Below are 25,370 nucleotides of genomic sequence, written 5' to 3' on the forward strand. Positions count from 1 at the left end.
ACTATAATATTACTACAATCAGCAATGATTGCAGACTCAGGCTTGCTAAGATTTGAACTTATAGTAATACCACATTTCTGGCAAAGATTTTGGAGGCTGAGGTAGTCTCTGAGACTCTGAGGCTACAACACATCACTTTTAATTCACAGTCCTTAATATAAAAATTAAACACAGGCAGCCCCCCTCCAAAAAATGTCAAAATAAAGGATATATGATATTGATATTGGAGCATATCGGACAAGATTATTTCATCTTCATACAGAGACCAACATGCTCTAACAGCCAAATCTGTGTTTTAATGCATTTTGAAATTTTAAGGTTTATGTATAATTTGTTTAAAATTGGTGCAAATATTGTCACAGACTGATTCCAAGAAGAAAAAGCAAACTTGTGATTTTCAAACATTATTTTGACTTTGTTCAGGTTTTACTGAAGTTAGTAATTGTAATGATTGTTTATGTGGTTATTTAGAATTAAACAGAGTTCTGGGTATGAATGGCTTACTCTAACTCTAACTCAGTATCTGTTTTATTTGCTGTGTTATTGGGACAGCTGACACTGTTGGACTGAAACAGCCTGCTCAGCTGATCATAAACCAAATAGTTGGAACAATTGCATTGGCAAAAAAGAAAAAGATTACTATTCTCCTTCTGGCGTGGCTCGGCTCTGTAGTAGATAAACGGTATAAGAACCCTTTTTTTGAGCACCACCTTAAGTCATGTAATTGCCTTCATGAGAACTGAACCGCAATCTGTCTTTCATTTTTAAATCAGATGAGATCATCAGTCATGACAAAGTTAATGTCTCTGACCAATCATGAGACAAGAAGGAAAGCTGCGTGCCACAACAACAGGCTTGTAATTAAACTTCAATGCAAAGACGTTACACTTACTTGACTAATTAATTATCTAATTGACCTTTCCTGGTGACTGTGAGGTGCCAAATAAAAACACATAATTAAAATCATGGCACCACGACAATTTGACTAATTAAGTTCAGCTTAAATTAAGCCCCCTGAGATTCTGATTGGGTACAGCAAAATCTCAAAGGCAATAATATCATACTAAACAAAATCCTTCATTATCATTTGTTATAACAAACAGTTACAAGAAGAAAGTTTGCAGATTCTTAGAAAACCATTAAGAAACTTCAATGATTTGCTCAGCTGTTTGGCATCATGAGCCAAATCATACTAAATAAAACAGTGAGCCAATTGAACAAACTGAAGAAAGAGTTTCTTGTTTGTTCAATTTTGCTTGTTGGAAAAGGATGTTCAACATATTAGAGCAAGTGATTTGTTCCAAATACTCATGGTAAAAAATTGGACACAAAATGTGTTTTACATGTGAAGCACATAAGCACATTTAATCACATTTGATTTGTTTCAAATACACACAGGTTCATGGACTTCACCTTTCACAAATGTTTCACATTGATTTATTTGAAAAATACATGCAACGTGCCACATATGGTAAAATGTGAAATCTCACACGTGATACAAAACTACTTTGTAGTAACAGTTGCAATACAGTATGCTTATAACTACAGCACATTATCCTTGAACAGACATTATGTATGTCTCAGGGGAGGGAGGGGCCTCCTGCGACATGCTCAGTGCTTATTGGCTACGGACCTTGAGCCTCCTGCAGAAGCATTCCTATGTGTTGTGCTGACCGGACCTGACTGAAAGGGAACTGTGTTTTCCAAACCATATCATTCTTGGCAGCGGTAACGAGATAAGTCATCCGGTGCAGCCCTGATGGTTGTAGGAGTCAGACAGCATCCACCCCTTCAGGCCATCCATGAGCAGTCAATGTCTGACCAGCTCAGAAAATCATCTCTGAGCCATCTCATACCCTCCACCCAGAACATGAGCTACTCCCCTCAAGCAAACATTTCAGGGTTCCCAAATGCAGGTAAAACCGCTTCAAAAATTCATTTGTGCAGGTATTCATTCAGGCTTTAAATGGCCAGGATGATACTTACGCTGTGGATATCTGCTTCCTCTATTGTCTGTTTTCCATTGGAGTTGTTAGTTTGTTGTCTTGTACTGTAACATATTTGCCTGCGTCTGTTAAAGCTTGTTTTGACGTTTCTTTTAATGGCAGCAGCAGCAGCAGCAGCACTGAGTCCTCGAGGTACAATAAAGTTTATGTTGTCTCAAACATGTAAATGCACACACACACACACACACACACACATACAAAATACGCAGGCATTGTAAAAAGGCAGTCCATGTTGAACAGTGGAGATCAGGGAGTGAGGACACTGAATTATTCATCCAGTCCTCTCTGTCACTCTCTGGTTACACACCACTGAGCTGCTGTTCACATGCATTAGTAGCAACACACAGTTCACACTCTTTGACCACAGACATTTCAGTACATGCCTGTTTGATGCTCTACCTCCTTTGCTTTCTATCTCGCGTTGATGTCAATCTCGTCCCATTCAGTGTCTCGGCGCCTGTACCTGGTTCTGTTGATTCTTCTTTAATCTTCTCTGCACTGTTTACCCTCTCGCCCCCGTCTTTCCCCTCCCATGCTCCGTGTCACGGACTCCCCCCTCTCTGCTTCCCACTCCTGCTGTTAGAGGGGTAGTTGTTATTGATGCAGTATGCCACTGTTCCAAAAGTGACAGGCAGCCATGGGTTGAGAACATGGGGTTTGAAATTGGTGCGTGGGATACTGCCCGGTAGTCTGACAGCCAGCCCATCTACATCTCATTACCTGGCTGCCTCTGTGCATCTGACACATCCAAGTCAAGAAGAGTTACAATCTACACCACATCAAGAGTATGAGCCACAAAGCAGGCATGTGGGTTCCACTATATTCCATGGAGAGCTGCAGCGAGTCACAACATTGGTTTTAACACAATTTGGCAGATAAAACTTCTCATATAACTTAGCAATATGTAACCACAAATGAATAGATACAGTTTCCATTCTTAAAACATAACAGATAAATAGCCGCAGTCTGATGGCTGCTCTTAGCATTCAAGCATGATTTCCATTTGCAATTTAATTAATATTCAATTTTATATTTCCTGAGACACGCTCATTTCGTTCCATTTTAACAAACTAATTACTGCCAGACTAGGAAAAACAAATTCTCATTAAGTTGTGTTGCATGCCTCCTTGTTTAACCTAAATTGTTGCAGAGAGAGAGAGAGAGAGAGAGAGAGAGAGAGAGAGAGAGAGAGAGAGAGAGAGACAGAGAGAGAGACAGAGAGAGAGAGAGAGAGATGCATATCTTAAGTCAGTTAGGATTCATTTGGAGAGGGAAATAGAATATCACAGATTCTCATAAGTTGAGAATTTTATTTAATGATGAGAGATGCAGAGAGCAGGGAAAAACAGACCACTTACATATTTGTTTGAAGCCTATTGATGTAGACATCAGTGATTCTATGAGCAGAAACCACAACAGGGTTCAGCGGTGTCTGTATCCCTGAATTCTTTGTTTATATGGAGGATTTCCAGAGCGGGAGCAGGAGTGAATAGATGCAGATAAATCTGACATTGAAAAACTGCCATCAAAGTGTGAACTGTGAATATCCATAATGAATACCTGGTTGACAAGTAATGTCTCAATTTTGCTACGGTTCAATTAATTGGAGTGGTTCAAAAATCTACAGCCAACTTGTCACAAATTAGAATATCTTGCCAGTACCAATTATTTCTTTACATTGAAAGAGCCGATGTTGAAGAGATGATGTTGTTTTACCTCTCCATGTGAAAGTGCTCCAAGTAATTATTCAAGAACTCTTGATGTCAAGTCTGCACATTCAATATACTGTCAATAATGTTTTTCATGGTAGAATTTGAGTCATTCAAATGGAAAAGTAATTAATATTATAGTAGTAATAAAGCTTGGGAAAAGCAAGCCAAACCGATATCCATACTGTATTGCAGAGTGAATGCTTATTTTAAATACTTATTATTGTTGATTCAATAAAATGATTGTCCAAGATTTCACTTACTATTTCCATTTCCATACTAGACTAGTTTGAAATATGGCCTGTGTGCAAAATGTTTTTTATTCCTCTGTTCAGTCTGCTCTAATAATGATGGACTTGATGTTGATGCTGAGGAGGTAACCTATTTGCACGAAGCTGTATGTTATTTTTGGTTCACAATACTAGTGCTAATCAGATGGGGGTGTAATAGTCGGCTAATGTTGCCGTCGTCAGTTAGACAATGCTAGTCTCATTAGCTTAGAGTTAATAGAGTAATGTATTTAGCTCATTAAGTGAAATGTACATGCACACACAACTGACAAACATCAAGTCCATCATTATTTGAATAGATTGAACAGAGGCATAAATGATATTTCACACACCGCCACCCCAGCCATACTGCTTGGAACTGTAAACTTGCTTCAACTTTATAAGCTTTATATAATGCTCATTTATGTTTTACAAACCATCTATTAACCATTTGCCATCCATTGTAAACATCAGTTGCAACTTTATAATAGTGGCCCACATAATGTTTGTTTATAGATTACAAATCATTTGTTAATCATTTATCAATAAGTTCATATTCATCTAAGTTTTTAACCTGGATAATGACAAATCTGATAAAAAATTGATTACATTTTTGTAACAGTTAATGATTAATTTGCTATATATTAGTGAATATTATTATTAAAGCTCTATTTTGAGTCTATTCTGATCTATGTTTGAGTGACATTCATTGAAGTTATTTGGGATATTTTTTTTATTCTCCCCATGTGCTTTGTACACATCTTGGTGTTGACATTAAAAAATGGCCTTTTCTTTTGTTATTTTACTTTACATCATAAGCGGACAGTTTGTGATTGAGTCTGTCTGTTACCCACTCATGCTAGCTACCAAGTAAACATTTTTTTCATTTTGACCTTTGTGCAAAGGCGCCATGTGTATCCCTTAGACAAACACTATGAAAGTTGTCAGGTGCACTAGCATGAAAAAAAAAAAAATTCATTTTATTTGTTTATGTTCTTTAAAATGTCATTCCTTTCCTCTCAAACCTATTAACTGGGGTTACAATGGAACTGAAGTCTTATCTGTGGAGCCTCTCATGAATGCTCCACAGCCTCGGTACATTCACTGAATAACAATGAGACTTTTTACTGGGAGAAAATATTTCATCCAGATTTATCAATGCATGCGTTCAATGAAGAGAGATAAACAAGTGAATATTATATAGCCAATAACGCCCCCAAGGATGATTAGTTGTACCGTATAACACATGTGAAAAGCCTTGAAGGCAGAAGAAAGCTCAAGGCTTGTTCAAGGCTCACATGTTTACAAGCTCTGGTGGAAAAATCATTCATGGCTAAAACTATACTCATGGATGACAAAACAATTTACTGTTGAATGTTTTGGGATCATAGTTGACAAGGAAAATGTGGCAAATTGAGACTGAAAATGTGACAAAGTTGGAGAGTGAAGAGCTTGAGTCACTCAAGGGTAAAAAAAAAAACAGAGGAGCCGGTCATCTTGTCAAACATGTATGTCTATTTTGATTTGCTGCCAAAGGAGTGAAATCACCACAGTGCCCATGAACTACGTGTTTAATTTTCTCACGCTCTTTATTTAACACACACTGGAGGGCTCATCATTTTATTCATGTCAATCTAATGTGCTCTAATGAACACCGACAAAACCGCCTCTTCCATCAAACCTCTGCCCCAGTCAGTCTAAATGAACACAGCTTACGGCACAATGAACAGATGAAGATCCATCCATCCGTCCATCCATCCGTCACGGTGGCAACAGGGCAATCAGAATGGCCCAGACGTCCTTTTCCCCCACAAACCCCAGGTTTGCTCAGGCTAGGAGGGAGCTGTAGTCCCTTCAGCGTGTCCTGGATCGGCCCTGGCATCTTACAAAGTGCCTGAACCACCTCAACTGGCTCCTCTCAATGTGGAGGAGAATCCTGCAGAGAATCCTCATTTCGACCACTTGTAACCACGATCTCATTCTTTTGGTCACTACCCAGAGCTCATAACCATAGGTGAGAGGTGGAACAAAGCTGTCTTCACCACCACGGCCTGATATAATTCCCGCCTTACACCTGCTGATGCACCTAACAGGCGGTCAATCTCGTCACCCTTCTTACCCTCACTCATGAGCAAGCCCCTGGAATCACAACCTGATCGTGGTGGAGGGGTTTGTGAGCCTCAGTGACCCTGGGAGCAATGATGTTGGGAGCCTCGTGCTCCTGGTAGCGACACCCAAGGCAAACTTGGTCTCAGGCGATGGACCAGACAAATAGCAATTCAAGAAGCTCTGGATGAGAGGTTCAACAAGACCTAAGAGAACCTCATCCAAAGTAGTTCCTCTGGGGCCTCCTGCTGGAGCCACACCTGGGAGTGGTGTTCATGAAGCACTGTTTAAAGGTGAATGCATGATCTGTACAAGTACTGGTCTTGATAGCCACTAACGAGAGCAATTTATGTGAAGCATTATCAGATTCTGCGGCCATCAAAGACTGTCAAGATCTTGTCTGAAGGGCACATGAAGGAGCATAAAAAAATGTGTAATTCATATTTCAAACCAGCACTGTATAGACGGCCATCTTGGGGATGTGGAAATCAATATTTGAGTGTAATTTTACTTTTAGAGGGTGGCAGATAATAGACTGTAAGAGTGCAGGTGTGATGAACAGTTAAGTTTCTGTTAAAATGGCTGAAAATAGGAATTTGTTGTTGGATGATGGATTCAACAGTCAAATGTGTTAAATAACCTTGATGGTCAGACGATCAGACTGGTGTACAGCTAGATTAGGAGGAAAGAGATGAGATTAGACTAGTATCTGTACCAGCTATCCAACCCGACCTTTGCTAAATCTGCTGAGTGCACGAAATGAGCCTGATTGTCAAAATCAGGCTCTGACTGAATCTAAAATCTGGTTGAATATTTTGTTGTGTGTCCCCAGATTTAAGAACCAGTAGGTAACCTCTCTGTAATTGTCAACACTCAGCAGCCTAGAACAAAATGTGCTCAAAAATTGCATACTACAACAAATACGTCTGTATTCACAAAATGTCCATGACGCACACCTTCTTGGACCCATTCCTGATTGGCTAAAAAGTTAGCCCGTGTAAAATTGTGTTTGTGTTTGTGTCCATCAGTTACAACATGTAAGGCCAAGTTGTTGTATCATGTAACTTGCCTCAGGAAAAACAATGAAAATCTTATCAGTCTACACCAGTTTATGCTACGCTGTAATTTGCCGCAAATCATATACAAATGGCTGAAGCTGGAGGGAATAAAAGCAAAGCAGACAGGGACTTGGAATAGAGGAGAGTGATGGAAAAAAAAGAATAAACATGAGAGTCTTTTGAGAGATCATAAGCAAGCTTGTGCTTTTTCCACATTCCATATTTTTACATTTTTAGGGTGAGGGGAACATTTGACCATGTTACATTTTGAATTAATGTTCCATGTATTTAGGCATTATTTGGATAATTGTTACCTCGTTGTCTAGCCGCACATCTGTAACACCATCACTCTTATCTGTAATGGGCTGACAAAGTGTTTGAAGGCATGGAGAGAATGTGAACAAAGTTGAGTGAGATTTTAATGATGCAGGCTTCTTCAAACTAAAAGCAATAGAATCTAGATCTTCAAAAGCTCTCTTTTGGATCTTTAAGTACACACATCTGAGAATGCAGACTGGTAACAACCAGTGACATTTGAAGAAGTCAAAAAAGTGACAAATGGCAGTATAATAACAGTGCTGTGCAAGCTTATCTCCACTAGCCTGTTTTATCCCTCTATTTTGTCTGTGCAGCTGCACAAACCCAGGGAAACATGCATACATTCTAATTTGGTGTGCACAAACTTGGCTCCTGGCTTTGGCAGGAATGTCTAGGACTGAGACTTGAATTATGTGATCATAAAGCCATCTCTGATTACTGCAACAAATGTATAGCAATGATCATTAGCCATCCCTTGTCTGTTTTGGCTATATGATAGAATTGTGCACGTTTCAAGAATGTGTCAGGGATTCCTGTAGATGTGAGTTATTTAGTATGGGATCCATTTTTAATTCCCAAGTGACCGCACCCTTCTAGCGGCATGACAAGAAAGTTTGAAAAGAAAGGACATTAAATATGAAGTGGCCTTCATTATCATAATCTTTTAGGTTTTGAAATGGGTTGTTTGCCCGCAGCATTATACCAAGACATTCACAAGTCTTCCCTATGTCATATTTAAGATTAAAAAAAAAAATCAATTTGTGAGCGCTCAGACATCCACGTCTAATTCAGTTCCACATTGCTTGACCCAATTTTCAGAGATGCTAACTCCGTCTTCCACACTACTTTTGCCACTTCCTGGTGCCACTTGCATCCAGTTAAACAAAAGTTCATAGAGCAGCTAATCAGGAGAACCAGGAGGAATCCCGGTGGGCCGGGGAGTGTGTGGGCCGGTCGGTTGTGTTGGGATATAATACACACTATTATTGTGTTTTTTGTAGCCACTGAGCACAATCTGCCAGTATGCCAAGGTATTGAAAGGCAATGCCAGGAGAATCCCTGAGGACGGGACAGACAGAGTTGTGAAAATGTTATTAGTGCAATGCAGTATATAAACTGCAAAAAGACATTTTAATACTACTGCTAATGCAATTACTACTACTACCACTACTAGTACTATGATTTGTATTGTTATTGAATAGATGCAAAGTGCAGGGAAAAAAAGACAATATAAAGAAAATAGGGCTATGCTGCAGTGTACCTGTTGACCTGTTGGTTGTTAGGTAAGTTAGCAGCTTACGCTAAAGGGAAGTTTTAGCTGTGAAAAGTTGACAGTAACCCACCCACAGTACCATTTATTTCTAGAAAGAAAAACTCATCTCAGCAGATCGGAAATCAAACCTGCCAATTTCTCAATGCCCTGGAGATTCTACATACCAGCTTTGGAGACAAATTCATGCTGCATGGACGAGGAGAGCTTACACTTAGCTGCTAATCATCAATATGTCAATATTTTTAAGATGTTCTGGAAGCAAGAGATTTCTACTCAGGTCACACAAAGAGAAGGATATAATCTTTTTTCTTTTCTTTTCATGTAGCAATCTCAGCAACTATGTACTGTATAGGCAGTACATTTTAAATCATTAGTACATGAAAACTCATCTGAAAAACATAAACAAACCATCTGTTTCCATAACTACAGTTCTTGCCAACTCAAATCTGCGGTACTGGAATGTCTACTTATGTCTTAATTGAGGAATGGCTATGCATTTGCTCACATGTTTGAGAGAATGCAGCTCCCTGTTTATTTTAATTTGCTGTCCTCAGTATCAGCATAAAGTCCTTACATAATTTGGCATAACCTCTGAGTCTAATGAATATTTGTGGAACATCCGGCTCCTCAGTGGTCAGAGCCACCGCTACAATGCTGCAAGTCAGTCTGATTGTTCTCTTGTTCATCTGGAGCTCTTTGCCAAAATGCAACATTAAAGATGCTATCAAAGTAATTATGATACCTTGGATTAATTGCCATAAACAAATGACACCATAGTTGAAATAGCTGCCTCTATCTCACGCCAGTGGCACCAGTTAGTGCTGGTGTTTCTCAAAATGAAGACCACATTTCACATAAACCTCTTTGCTTGGAAGTGACTAGTCTGCCCTCAGTCTCCCTGGCGTCGCTCCGTTTGTTTTGTCTTTCTCTTTACTTTAATCGTTTTAATCTTTTTAATCATTTTAGATTTATATTGCTTATATTGTTTATGTATATTGCCTATATCCTTTCTGCACTATTCTTATGTTATTATTTTTATTACCTTCCCTGTACTTTGTTCTGCTACTGTACTGTACATTGCCGCTGTGACACCCGAATTTCCCCTAGGGGATCAATAAAGTGCATCTTATCTTACAGTATATTATCTTATGAAAAGAGTACTCGTTCCACCATCTGCCATTGCGAGAAACTCTGAAAGCTTTAGCTCTGTTTATGCTGGAAGAACAGTGGCCTCTTCCTCTTTTGTGCTGTAAAGTAATCCAGCAGATTTCCCGCAAAGTCCAAACTACTGTCACACAGTGTAAAATGTAGTGTAGAGGCAGGTGGAGGCTGCCAGTCTTCTCGGCAATGGTCTTACTTGTTTACGATAAATATGCTAATGTCTCAAAATTAATGTGGTCATTATTTATTGTTAAAATGCTACACATAGCACCTGATACAGTTAATCTAACGGCAGAGCATGGTTAATCCAGGGGAATTTTAATCAATTCCAGACGATATTTAATGTAATTTCATCTGGGCATATAAGAACCTGTTTATTACGCATAAGGAAAACATTTTTGAAATGTATATTAAAGTCATATTTTCTGATTTTCCTCATAAAATAGTGTCCAGTTTTTTTGACGATATACATGTTTGTACAAGTAACAAATTAGGACCTAAAAATAAGTGTGTGTTATATCTTAACATACAGTGTAAAGCCAAAAACAAAGTCTTTTGCCTCAAGCTGGAAGAAGCAATAATTGAAAGTGTATTCCTCATATTCTTCTTAGAGTATAATCCAATTTCTAACATGGCAGCATGAGATCTTTTGTCTTGCTGGGCTAGAAGGTTATGCTTTCATTATCCTACATGCAAATGGTTTTCTATTGATTTTAGCATTATGAAAATACCTTTTTTATGCTGTGTCTGGTGTTAGAATAGCTTCACATTACAAATAACCCCAAAGCCCTTCCAGTGAAATTGGATTTTAAAGTCATCTGACCTCTGACATCACAGCTTCCATGGCTTAATCTTGCAAGACACTTCTGTCTATTCAGAGGGTTAATGTTGCCATTAGCAAGCCATTATTCACCAGTGAGACCCTGAGCTCTGCCAGTCCAGACAGAAAAACCAAATCCTCCATCAGTATGGGAGAGCCGGAGAAGGGAATGTCATTGCCTTCTATTAATGAGCTCCACACACACTATAACTCCACATGGGCAAACATGTCAACATGAATCAACCTTCAAGTGTTTTCTGCACATGTATGCATATTTATTGGTAATGTGCAAAGTAATACAATAACCTATTACAGTAACACTTTACTGGTAATCTTTATTAAACAGCTACATTAAGAAAAACAAATACCTGCTATGTTAGCCTACTTGAAGGATTCCTGTGAGTGAAATTTCATCTTAACAGGCTCTGCAGCTCTGAGTTGTTCTAGCAGGTTTTGCATAGGAACTGTTATAAATACCTGCTGCACTGTTATTTACACTGTAAATTTCATCAAGTAATATCTCTGAGGCTGTGGTTGATACTTATGTGTCTTGTTGCATTATAGGGAAGAGAACTATATTGTTGTTTCAAATAGTGCTGTTTCATCACATAATTGATTTGACACAAGACTGAAGGATGTTGACTTGATGGAGAAGTACAAAATATCTTGGTTGGCTGTTTTGGATTAGCACAGCCTTCCAGTATCTCAATTTATTTACTTAAAAGTAAATATTTCAACCTCAACTCATTATCATGACTAACTACTCACCATTATTTGACACCACAATACCACACTCCAAAATAGCATAGAATAGATTATCTCTAAAACCAATTTACATAGGACCACATACTGTTCATGAGTTGACACAAATACATAAATTCAAAGAATCACAAAACACAGAATATGCAATCTATCATTAAAAGTGTTAAAGTGTTGGAGGTGAAAGTGAATTTTCACATTGTAAAAAATAGAAAAAAATCTATTTATTTTCAGTCTGGGAAGTCTTAGCCATTTGTCATTCATCCATCTCTACCTCAAAATGTACTTGTAGGTCCCTTATGATGAAATGACAAAACCTCAACCACCACCATCACCACGGTCGTTGATTTGAATGTATTAGATAATGTGCATTAGATGTGTATTCGACTGTGATTAAAAACAGTTAATAAGGAATTTAATGAGCATGTCCTCCATTAAACAATGTGAGCTCACTGAAGTTGTTTGTGTTTTAGAACTGAATTCAGCTGGCACTCCAAAGCTCATTTGAGGTTTTAATATGGTATTTTCTCATTAATCTGTGTAATTGCTTCACAAAAGTCTGTGTCTGACTCCATCCTCCTGCCTGAGGGTCTGGCTAATTTAGATAACATTTCACATAAATATACATTCCAAACCTTACTTATGCAAATTTACATGGCATGTGTTCAGTAAACCAGTAAACCAATATTTAGTTTGAAGAGCCTTGAGCCAGAGTTGTGATGGCCGTTTAACCTGAACTAGCCCAGTATGACTCTACCTTACTCGCATTATTGATTGATCGATAACCTTTATTTTACCAGGGAAGGACAGACAAATACATCAAGAAAAACATGTACATTCCTATGATTGATGTGCATATAAATGTGTCTACCAGCTGAAATATCAAAGTGAAACATGCAAGTAATACATACATAAAAGTGGTTTATGTTATTGTGTCATCTATGTGCATGTGCACCCTTTCAATTATTTGCCACTTAAGAATTGTGACACGCAAAAAGTTGGTCACAATTTGTGTATCGGTGTACTGACATTTTATATGATTTCCTCAGTGCAAAATAACCACATTTCCCACACAGCCCTTGGTGGCATGTGTACATCTTTTAGTTGATAAAAACACCAGGCTTCCTCATGATTTTATTGTCTAAAGATAGCATGTTAGCTATTAAATCCACATAATTTACTCATACGGTTGTATGTAACATAAAATAGAAGCAACTAGTGATATTACTTTAATCTACCCACACGCTACCAAGAATGTATTTTCGTTTTTTTATCTTTCAAAGACATGTAGTAGCTGGGCAGTGATTTAATTCAACGTTACAGAATACTTAATTTATCATTGCAGTATAGTCAAACTTTGTATCACCCAAGGCTGGATTCCTCATGTCTAATTTCTTCCTGGCCTTTCAGTTCATTCAGTCATGTTGGACTACTGAGAATTCATCCATGGACACCATCCACAGAACCTGCTTCTACTTTCACACACCAAGGTAAGAGAGCAAGTGTTTTTTCATCTGCATAGATCATGTAGATCATGTATGTGTTTGGATTTACATGAGATGATGATGTTGCTGTGCATGTGTGTTGATCAGTCATTGTAAAGCACTACTGAATTCACTGTGTCCTATTGCTTTCTGAGCTGTAAATAATACATTTTTTACAGTAACAATTTCATTTCTTATGCATTTGCAATTTTTGTTTATTCCATTACTATCTATTCTAATCCTTTCATGCATGGTGCCTCCTAGAGCGGACAATTAATCAACACTGCTATTGAAACACTTCCCACGACTCTTAGAAATCAGGTATGTTCTATATTACAGTATCACCTATAAAACACAACCTGCTATGTCTAAAATGGCACAAAATAACTCAGCAGCGTTTGCAGGTGTGAGTAGGTGTGAAAAGTACTTACGCTTTTCTGAACTTACTGCCATTTTTGTGTGCTAACTACAGTCGCCTTAAGCAAAAAGACAAGGTGCATCTCTTGTTCTTGATATGTATGATGAGTGTTTTTCAGCAGCTCCACACAATTGATACAGTAATCAATTATTAATTAAATCAAATAACTCTTGGTAGTTTGCCACAATCAATAATTTGCTGCAGTCATATATTTCTTGCAGTTTACAGAAAATTAAAGTTCTAAAAAATTCTATTCTTTCACCATTCTCAGAATTGGGTTATTTTTGCAGATATTTATTTTATTTATCTAGCTATTTATTTAGTGGTTTGTTTGTTTGCTAACACTTTACATGGACTCCATTTTATAACAAATTCATAATTCCAAATGAGAAGAGCTTCATAACATGGCACTTTCAATACTGATCCAATCATTATTTCAGCCTTCATTCAATAACAATAGGCCATACAATATCTGGAGGGATTCTTATACCCCACATTTTCATGGCTAAGCCCAAGGTCCGTTTTTCAAAGAGAAACAACAATTTCCACAAGGACTTTCTCTTTGAAATGTTCACTCCATAAATGGATACACTGTTCCACTGCTGTCATAAATTACATAAATCTTACATGAACATCTGATGAAGGATGTCACGAGGACTGGATGAGAATTTATGAATGTGCCATGTAGCTGTTATGAAGTTCTTCTTTGGGCATTATGAATGTGTAATAAACCAGATCAAATGTAAAGTGTTACCTTTTGGATCGCATATACTTTCAAAGGAATTCCTCTTCAAGTAAACATGAAATGAAACTGGAATATAGTGTCAGTGGACAGATGTGTGATGATACACGGCTTTATAAGAATGAAGGATCTGTGATCAATGAAAAGTGTTTTCAGAACTAAAATGACCAGGCTCAGGTCCCTGTAGGCCACCAGTATCCCTCCATCTCTCAATTCTACACGCTCCTACCATCTCTAATAAAACTATAATATCCTTAAATTGAACACATTTTACAGGGCATCCCAGCAAATACCAGTTCAAATTGAACAAAATTAGAAAGGCTGGTGGCGCCAGTTTGCTTGATAGGATTCTGTACACCAATATAGGTGTAACAGCCAGCTTGAAATGGATAAAAGAGTTGACATGGGGGGTTGAAGTAAGTGACCTTGAGTTAATACACCTACAGCACCAAGCTGAAATAGACTTTACTGAGGGACTTAAGATGTGGGAGAAAACAGGTCAATGACAATATATTGTATTGCTTTACCAAAAGCTAAATAATCCTTGTTTTCTTTACCTTATGTGATTCATAAAATGTGAACAACATTATCTGAATCTTATATCTTCTCTGATCTTATATCTACTAAATATATGGGGTCAAGTGAAACTGACTGATGACTGACTAGATTTTATTATTTCGTCAGTGTGATAAATAGTAGACAAAGGTTGCCAATTGCACACTTCTGAGAGTGAACATTGGTCCTTGATTAGCCCGCTTTCCACTGAGGGCCAAACCTGGTGCTTTAACTTAGTTCCAGAGTTCCTGACCCCTGTCCACTGGGTTGGCCGAGGCCAAAACTGGGCTACTCCAGGAACGCAAGCCCCACTAGTTGGCCCTTCTTAATACTCAGAGCCCAAGTTGTTAGCCCTGGCACTTATACATCGTCAAAATCTATTTCTTTTTTTCAAACGGGGTGTTGCTTAGTAACGTGGCGTCTATAATTGAGCACAGCTGTAGGCCTACCTACGTTAATGAGCATTTAACGTTAGCTGTTAAATAAACAGGATAAATAATAGGAGGTAAATCATTTTGTATAATAACTTAACGTTAACGTTACGGTAAATGGAGAAACTCAACAACAACATCTCGCTACGTATAAAAAAGAAAGAAAAAACATACAAATGTAAAGATTGTAATTGTATTAAATTGGATTGCCTTTTTAAACATTAGACCAGTCTGTCTCTCTACTATACTTTATCTATCGTCGATTTAGCGGTCACAGGGTTGAGAAGACGTTTGATTGATTCTGGATAGCCAATAGTGAGAGTACGGCAGCAAAAACGGGTCTGATGTTTAAAAAGGAAAAGGAAGGAAAAGGAGCCACATCTGCATCGCTCCTTGTCTTGTGGCTCGGAGACGGCCGCTTTTACTTTGTGGTTTGCTTGCCTTTCTCTGAGCCATTAATTTGTTTCTTTTTCCTTGGATTCTCAGTTGATGAAGTTTATGTAGATACCTGTATTTTCTTTGTCTGTTCAGCCATGGTGGCTATTGCTGCTCATGCTAACTACTGAGTTCTTCTTCTGTTTATTACAAACCAACTGCTTCTGCTGCTGCCGGAAACGTAAAATGCATCACTCCCTGTGTGACAGACGACTTTTCCCAGGAAAGAGGTACTCGTTCGTAGGTGTTTAGAACAGCAAATGTAAAAGCTTTCATGAACTGGGTATAGGTTGAATCAGTGCGGTATCAACTGGAGATAAAGAGCAGCAAAACAGACATTAATTGATATAAAAAAGTTGTGGATTATTACTTTAAGACATCGTCTTCACCATGGTTTTCCTTTTACTAGCTGCAAGTGGCACAAACAGTTTGCAAGAGCGTGACAATCAGTTATGATGAGGATTATACTGAGAGATGAGAGTTGACAAAAAGTAAGAACAAGTGCCCTTCTTATTTCTGTTGCACTTGCCTGACTGAAAGATAATACTGTATAGCAACAGTTTCTATCTGACCTTATGACCTAAAAAGTGGCAAATATTTAATGTCAGACGGGCATCCTGCTATAGCGCAGTCTGTGGATTTCACACTCTCAGGATTTGAACATGGTCTGTTTCAAATCCTGTCTCTATTGATCTGTCTTTGTATCAGTCATAAAAAAGTATATAAATTAATTTAAAACATGTATCTTCTATGAACCTTTCAAATATTAATCTCTCAACTTCAGTGTGGAAATACACTAAAAGATATGATACTTATTGTTGATACTAGTCTGTTTACTGTTGATTTGCTTTTCCAACCCTAAAGCCACTTAAATCCCTGAAGCTGATTCCTCTGCTTCCCAAACATACAACTATGCATATTTATTACTTGAGTCTTAGTTCTGTGCTGTGGCCCCTTCAACCTCTCGTATTTAGTAATTAGTGAAACTCCCGAATTATTATAATTTCCGACATGTATTCAGATTCTGATGTGTTTTAGGATTTACTTCCATTTAGGATTCACTTCATGAGTGTTGAGACGACTTTTTCAGGGAAGTCAAGGAACTGAGACAAATATCTCATTAATTAAGATTGCAGAGTAAATCTTTCTTGTAGATTCAATTACACCAAAGATGGGGATGAAATAGAGTTCAGATATATTATGTGTGAAATGCTATACCTTTAAGAAAGATAGATAGATAGATAGATAGATAGATAGATAGATAGATCATATACAGTCCTACTGTAAAAACACCTCCATAAGATTGTTGAAATATATGTAAATGTCTAATATTACCTCAGTCTAATGGTATGTGTGCAATGCCCCAGAGAGAGAGAGAGAGAGAGAGAGAGAGAGAGAGAGAGGTAATTTCTCACATAGATATTATGAAATGGACAGAAATCAATGAGCTCTGACTGTATGCAATAATATGGGGGGAAAAAAACACTCTTCATTTATTTTAACATTGATCAGCTGGCAAATCATTTCTGGTGGGCAACAAGATGCAAAAATAACAGAAATTTTATTTTGGGGGAAATTGAGTGATGTGATTAATAACTAAGAAGTGGAACTGGGGCCCAGCCTGAATGCAAATGCCTGCTTCCCCAGCCAATCAATGCTCATTTTCCTTACTGGATGGGTGGTACATGCCCAGCAGTGCAAAATGATTTTCTGTCATAAATCTTCACACCGGAGTGTATATCTGAACACGACATGCTTTTATACGTAGTTACACAAGCGTTCAGTGCTGATAGAACTGTTAAGTGCGTATTGCCGGAGGTGTCGACCAAGTCACCCTCACTTGAGTCGCATGCAAGTCACAAGTCAGAGGGTCTCAAGCGAGTTCAAATCCCAGTGAAGCAAACCATGTCAGGTGAAGTCAAGTCATAAATGATTCTGCTCTATTTGTATGTCAACAAGAGCAAAATCTTATAGCAGTGAAACTTTTCTGGGCTCAATATCACTTATGCAGCCAAACTTCAAGGCAGTATTTGCCTCTCAGTATGATTTGACGATAAAATTTGATTTAGCCTACTGTAACTACGTGGATATACTCCTGTCACCGCTCTAAACGACGAGACAAAAACATGCACATCTCCCACTTCTATCTCTCTCTCTTTGAAAACAATATGACAGACTGCAGATCTTTAGAGGGCTGTTCTATCATGTTCTGCAATCTCAAGAATTAGGTAGTCACTTTCTTTTTAATATGGACTATAATAACTACAACAACTGAGAACATGAATTCTATTCCAGAAAATTCAAGCAGGTAATGTAAGGTTGAATCCAACTGAAACACAATTTGTATTCAAAGCAAATCACAGGCAGTCCAGAGGTGCGATGCAGACCACTGGCATCATCATAAACTGTTTGAACAGGTTATAATAACCACTAAATTAGGGCAATTACGACGAGTCCCTTGGTAGAGTGAAGACAAAGGTATATTGTACTGTCTACTTTTTTTTGCATTCGTCTGTTTACCATTTGACGTTCACCAAAATTGCAGGGGGATGCATTTGCAATGATAGATTCTCTCACACATTTGATCATTATAAATCAAAAACTTTGCAAGGAAAGATGTGTAACATTTTGTTGTGCATGCACCATTTTAACATACTATAGGCCCCCTTGTCATTATGCATAACACATGATGATAGGGTCCATATTAAGGTGCCTCTGTGATAAGATGATAAACATTAGGTATAGACATTAAGGTGCTCATCTCTACCTGACTGTGATGATCCTCACCTTTCTCCCTACCATCTGCCATCCAACAGCATTAGAAAGAAACTACAATGAAATTACCTATTGTTACATATTATATTATATATTCTATATTATATAAATATTATATTAACTATTATATATATACATTTATTTTAGCAACTTTCTCATTTCAGAAGTCTGCATGCATTTCAAATTTCTCCCCAGTGGGAATTCTTCCTGAGTCCATTGATGCATAGATAGATGTGTAAGGACCTTGAAATTTGAAGTAAAATAGAGCCTGGTCTCCTGAAATTTTGTGAAATGAACACGATGTCTTAAAATGCAAATATTTGTTCTGTAGAGGAAAAATAAGAGGAATACATTTTCCCACCAAAAAAGGATTATGTGGAGGAGACACAACTATAAAATGGCTGTAGTTTGATATTGAAATAGCGCAGAGGAAAGTAAGAGTGTTATGATTGTGGTGATGATCATGCTCATGCCAATACGTTTTCTACTGCCAGAGAAGTTTTAATTTTTAGCAAAGGTTTTTCCTATTTAACCATGACCAAAACCTTACCCTAACCTTAACCAAACTGTTTTAGCTGCCTAACTTTAACCATAGTTATAGTTGCCTAAACCTACCTTAACCCTAAACTTAACCAAAGCTATTTTACTTACCATTTTAATGTGACAAACAGGTGAAAATGGCATGTCCAATTCATCACATAATCCTTTTGTGGAGGGGGAATGTAATCTTCACATAATTTGTGTCCTCAACACAATCTGCATTTCAGAGTCTGTGATCATTTCACAAAATTTTATGAGACTGTGTTAGTTGCCTTAAAAAGTGTTTGACCATCAATGGCTTTGAATTTAATTAGTTACTTATTTTTGAAGAGAATGTTTTTAAAACAGAAATGTATTTCATTCCTAATCAGTTCAGGAGCTTTAACTTGGGGGTGGAATGCAAAAACAGAAGCAGTCTAATAATCAATTTCACCTGAGTACAAAACGATTGAAAAATTATTTTCCAGCACTGGCCTCGGTTGATTTGTTTGAGTTGAAACTAATACAACAATCTATAGCACAGCATACGAAGCAGTAACCAGTAACTAGTCAGTAGGATTTGCTCAAGATTACGTGGGTCTTACGCAAATTGATCTGCACATTTGGACTGTTCATATTCAGTCTTGGACTATTTGATATGAGCAGTGAGGATTTTTGTTGTGCCTTTGCTTGCACACAGGTTTATTTGAAACCTTTGATTCTTTGTCCTATCCATTGGGGTGAATATCAGGCCATGGACTGTTCTGCCATTCATGTCTTTATGCTGAGGAATTGCCTTTCAACACCATTCACATTTAATACAGTTTTGTTTAAAACAACGGTGCTCAAAGGTTGAATTGGCAACAAGCCATCGGGACATTCATTTGATAAAAACCCATTTGGGTGAATATCAGGCCATGGACTTTCTGCCATTCATGTCTTTATGCTGAGGTATTGCCTTTCAACACCATTCACATTTCATACAGTTTTGTTTAAAACAACGGTGCTCAAAGGTTGAATTGGCAACATGCCATCGGGACATTAAATGGATAAAAACATATAATCTACAAAATCTTAATACAAGGAATCACTATGTCAAAAATACATTTTACAGTATATCATAAGATGAGTTTCTGCTTTGTACTCACCTCACTGACAAGCCATTCTCCAATTGCAGAGCTGAAACTTTGCGTGTGCACTTGGTCCATGTCTATGTCTACATCAAATACCAATTGAATGTTCATGGGAGGTTGCTTCTCCTATTCCTATAAATCTGTTAATGTGCGCTCAGTCGATGTTTGGAAACCCTGCAACACGCTGGAAACTGAGTGGGTGTCAGCAAATGTATATAGATACAGTAAATATATAGATATAGATATAGATATAGATATTGTAATTTACACATTCATCACCTCAACACATCTTGCAGGAGGCAAGAATGAATGGGGTTCATTTGTATAAAAAAAACTTAAACCAGGGTCTTAAACAAGCCCAAAGTCAGTTTTATTTAGTGTCCAATCTTGCTTGTAACTCCTCTCAAAAAAGTAAACAAAAACTTGGTAAAAAAAAAAGATTCCTCTCAAAAGTATTAAGATGAAATTGTTTCTGGGATCTCCATCTGAAACTTGTTAATTGCCACTTGCCTCTCCTCTCATCATGACACCTGCTGAGAGGAGTCAGAGATAAGGCTTCAGTATTGCTCCTGGTCATTAATCAAACCTTAGGCAGCTTCTCTTCCTGTCCTTGTCAGTGGTTGTCTGGGACACTTAGAACTGGGTGGCCAACATGAAACACAGACTCATTATAGACCAATCTCCATGTTGGAGATGGGTCTCCCTCACTGAGATCTATGAGTAGAAATACAAGAGTCATAAATACTGGTAAATGCCAAACTGCTGATGACATTTCCTTTGTTTATTGAACAGAATTTAAAGCTACAAGATGTTGAAATTCCTACTCTCGAATTATATTTTCCTGCCCAAACCTAATCCTAAATCTTGTTCACACAAAACTGGAGCATAGATAAACATTTTACACTTTTAAAGTACTGTTAATTCCATGACCACTGACAAATCATTGCTCTGTTTTTGGGGATTCCAGTCAGATTTCAGGATGACTACGGTCACTCCCGCCCATTCCTTGGACAATTCATGTAGGAAGCACAGTATAATAGCATCTGCAGCATGCTTTACTGCAGTATTATTAATTAGTTCATTATCACTCCTGATGATTTTCATTAATCTGGCTCCTCTGAGTGATTTACAAAGTCGCTAAAATACTGCTCTTCCCTATAGGGCAATTCATTTGTAGACAGGAAGACATGTATTTTGAGAGAAATAAATAGAATATCAACAGTGTACTGGATGCCGGAATAAGGCAGCAGAGGATTGTTAACAACCAAAAGAAAACCCAAGGAAAACAGATTTGGTTTCCTAGAATCTTTAGATCTGCTGGATTTGCTGCCTTGACATTAACCAATTGGCACCAGAAGGTTCCAGAGACAGACTGTCTGTATGGTCTGGATCTCATCAGACCAAACTCACCACTGGTGACTGCCGGGTTTGACAGGTTTCCAGAATCAGCCAAAAAGTTTTCTTTTCTCAGCATCTGTGGCTTCCCCTCTGCAGAGGAAGAATTTGTCATGGGTGATTACCTTGGTGACAGTGTTATCAGGCATTACTCCGCCCAGAAGCCTCTTCTGATCCAAATATTCAAAATCCATTTCTCACACACAGATCGCACACTGGCACATCTCTCGCAGACTGAGTGATTTCTTCTTCCCCAGAGAGGCTCAGTGCAGGAGGGAGTAGTGAGAGTGAAGGGCTTTATGAGGGCTTAGCTCCTCAGAGACAGAGAGTCCTGCTAATCATCGCACATCATAGACAGACTGTCAACATGGAACAAACTTATATTTTCCCATCCTCTCTTCCTCAGACCTTCATTTCCCCTGATGTCTATTGCTGTGGCTTGTTACATTTTCCATTCACTGCACAGTTGTTAACATTTTTACCCCACGCACATTTTGTCATTTGCTGTGTAGATTCTTTTGGCCTGACCATTATTGTTACCCGTTGCCGGAAATGGAAATGGAAAACAATTTGCTCTCAGATGGCAGGATGCCTAGAACAGCAAAAGATCCTTTCAGTTTCGGTCTGAAAGTGCAAAAACCATCTTCTCCAGCTTTTCTGATGTGTGAAAATGACCTAATCATCATTATTGTATACATTTTTTTTTATCACTAAATGGATAAAAAAGAAAATTCTATAAATGATATACATTTTTTTCCTCATTTTGTCATATTCACACTAAATTAAACAAATTGAAATATGATGGAATACAAAATAAATGAATACTATCCCCACTATTATAATGAGCAATGCAAACCCCAAACCGTCTCTTGTTTCTTCTTACACCAGGAGCGATTCCAGCCTATTCTAATTGGTAACATGTGTAAAGTGGATATTAAAAAGGTAATTGGGTTGATGTCTTTCTGTCTGAGGGAGCCTGTTTCCACAGCTTTGATCTGCCAAAGCTCTCCGGAGCTTTCAAAGCCTTGTGGTCTGATGGTGCAACGGAGGGAGAATGTACCAGGTGGAGATGTGTTAATTATGAACTCCTGAAGCCACAGGAGGTTGATCTCCCTCTGTGACCTCTCTACCACACCAGCTGTTGGTCCTCTGCAGCTCTTTTGAGGGGTCAGGATGCCAAGATTGTCCATGTGCTGTTTCAGAGTATGTCGAACAGTGTCACAGGTAATTTAGACTGTGGACTTTTGCTGGATATAACAGCTGGACAGCCTCTGCTAACAGCGAGGGGTGATGACAACGCACCATTGAGATGTGTTGCGTGTGAGGTGTCTGCTTTTATTTCCAGAGGTGACTGATTCCAGTATCACTAGAATTTTCCATTCTATGACATTGACCATTTAACATTAAAATTAATCAGTGCAATATGCACGATAGACCTGAATGGCTGAATGATAAACGGTATATGTTTCCTCACTTTCGAATCTGACCTGCAGCAAGCTAGATGTTTATCTTACGCTTGTGTGTCTTCTTCTTTGCAGTGAAAGTCTCTTCTGAGTCTCTGGCTCAATGGCTGCGTGTCTTCTAAAAGTCATGTAGTGTGAACTGAAAATACGTGATCTATTGTCACTGCGCCACAGTTGAAAGCTGCCACCTTCAAGGGCTGTTTTAAAGTCACCTCTCTCCCTTGTTTTGCTGAACAAGCACCTCCCGAGGTTGTAACACCTCTGAATTAAACCTAATTAACCCTCTTCCCTGAACCCAAATTGGCTGAGAATGTTGTGCTGTCTTTCTTCTTTCACATTCTCTAACCCAGTTTGCCCTACAGACCATTCAGACTAGACTTTTTCATAGCAAATAAGATAGGACAGCCTTGGTGAACAAAGGAACATCGTAGGCTGGAGTCCAACTTACAATGCCTGAAATTTGCCAGGGGGAAAAAGGCAAATGAGCAGTTTAGCAGTCAAGCAGTTTAGAATCGAATATAATATAATCAGATATTTACAGAACAACACTCTACCCTCCTGAAACAGGCAATCAATCAAGCAACTGAGCATGCATAATGTCCTCGTCATTGTGAATCAGGACATTTACTATAAGACCACACTGTGTTCTTCCCAAACCTTCATTCATCAGATAATCAGTTTATATTGTTATTGGTTAACGTCAGACCGAGAAGCTTTGTTGCAATTCTCACTGACTGTAGAGATGCTGACGGCAGAAGGCAATATGCTGTCTATATATATTAACATGTGTTTTAGTATATAATTATCACCCAGCTCGTATTTTGAGTGAATTCTCTGGGTGTTCTGAGAGTGACAGGAGAGTGCGCTCATCGATTGCTTGGTTAATGGTGAGACATTATGCAGCCGCCCTCGCCCTCGGGGAACGCTATTTGTATGTGCAGACTGTAGCTGTGCTGTGTAGGAAATCACTGGTTATAAAATGACCTGTGGGAATAATCATACATCTGGAGTCAAATTTGCATTGATCCTTGGAAAGCAAAATGCTTATGCGGGTCTGTGTGTGTGTGTGTGCAGCCTGCATTGTGTGTGTTCCTTGGCACTGACAGTAAAATGAACAGTGTGCATGTACTGTATGTGTGCGTTAATGTGCAGTTGTGTGCCAGCATCAACTACTTTCAACTCGATCTGCAGGGACGTAATTACCTACAGTTTGTTCACATTATCACGTCAATAACATTGAAATATATCTGGTTGGTTTCCCTCTGTTCCTTTGCATGTTGGAGCATAATCTGCTTCATGTGCAGAGCAGTAAAACTCTTCCCGCTGTACAAATGACATGGTACAAAGTAATTTGTCCGTATGCTCTCTGTTGGTTTGAGTGGTCTGAATGCTTAGCAATGCTCACTTGATGTGAATATTAAGTAGGTGTGGATGCAGGATGTGTCTTGTAGTCAACTTGATGATGTTTGCATTTTATTGCATCAATGGAGACCTTTTCAGCAGGAAAGGACACAGTAGTAGCGGCAAATACCAAATTCCACAAGTGAGGGAGCGTATTATGTAAATATCTGACTCTTCAATCTTTTCGGCTCGTCATTTTATTCTTTTGCTTTTCTTTTCGACTAAATTAAAGTAGATGAATGAACTTGTTTAACGTCAACATTCTTATGGACATTTGCAGTCACCCGTACACGCGCGCGCACACACACATACACACACACTTCTTAGAAATGCATCGCCTGCCAATTCCCGTGCAGAGTTAAAGACAGTAGCAGCACCAAGTCTGTACTGAGGTCAACTCTATTTAGGGAGCAGACAGCCAGACTCCTGGAGCCAGGCAGAGAAAAAGACACTGAAATACAGGAGGGAGGGAGGGAGGGAGGCCTCGTAACCTGAAACCAAGCAGTAGTGGAAGTTCCTGCACACGCAGACAGGCATGAACTCAAGCTTATGTGCGAAACACACACACACACACACACACACACACACAGACACACACACACATTCCCCACGTTCTAAATTAGAATTTCCCAAATCCATCTGTGACAGGAAGTTGGGAGAGATGTGTACTTCTGTCAGCTAACAGAAGGCTGCACAATGCCACTAGGCTTACAGAGCGGCTTGTGTTAATAAAACTGAAACACCAGAAATCAACGGCAGCATTACGAACACATCCTATTTCAACTGATCTAAGAATGCAATTTAAGATTTTTGCCTTTATGGAAGGACTGTTGCTAAATGCTGTTAGTTAAAACATATATACACATAAAAAGATATTACAGCAGAATCCTAATTTTAGAAATTCTTAAATTCAGCAGCCTAAATTTAGGATATCCACAGGATTAACCGGTTGTTAGATGTCTTACACGCTGCTACAGATGTTGTTTAATTATCTAACTGTTTGCAAGTAGGCTAACATAACAGCTAACAACAGCAACAAATATCCAATCATGGATAAATGCCATTGCAGTGATAAATGCAACATTGTAACTTCATGTTTCAGGTACAATTGTTAATGATGCATGGCACTGGCCTAAAGCA

The sequence above is a fragment of the Centroberyx gerrardi genome, chromosome 3, assembly GCF_048128805.1.
Source record: "Centroberyx gerrardi isolate f3 chromosome 3, fCenGer3.hap1.cur.20231027, whole genome shotgun sequence".
In the NCBI taxonomy this organism is placed as follows: Eukaryota; Metazoa; Chordata; class Actinopteri; order Beryciformes; family Berycidae; genus Centroberyx; species Centroberyx gerrardi.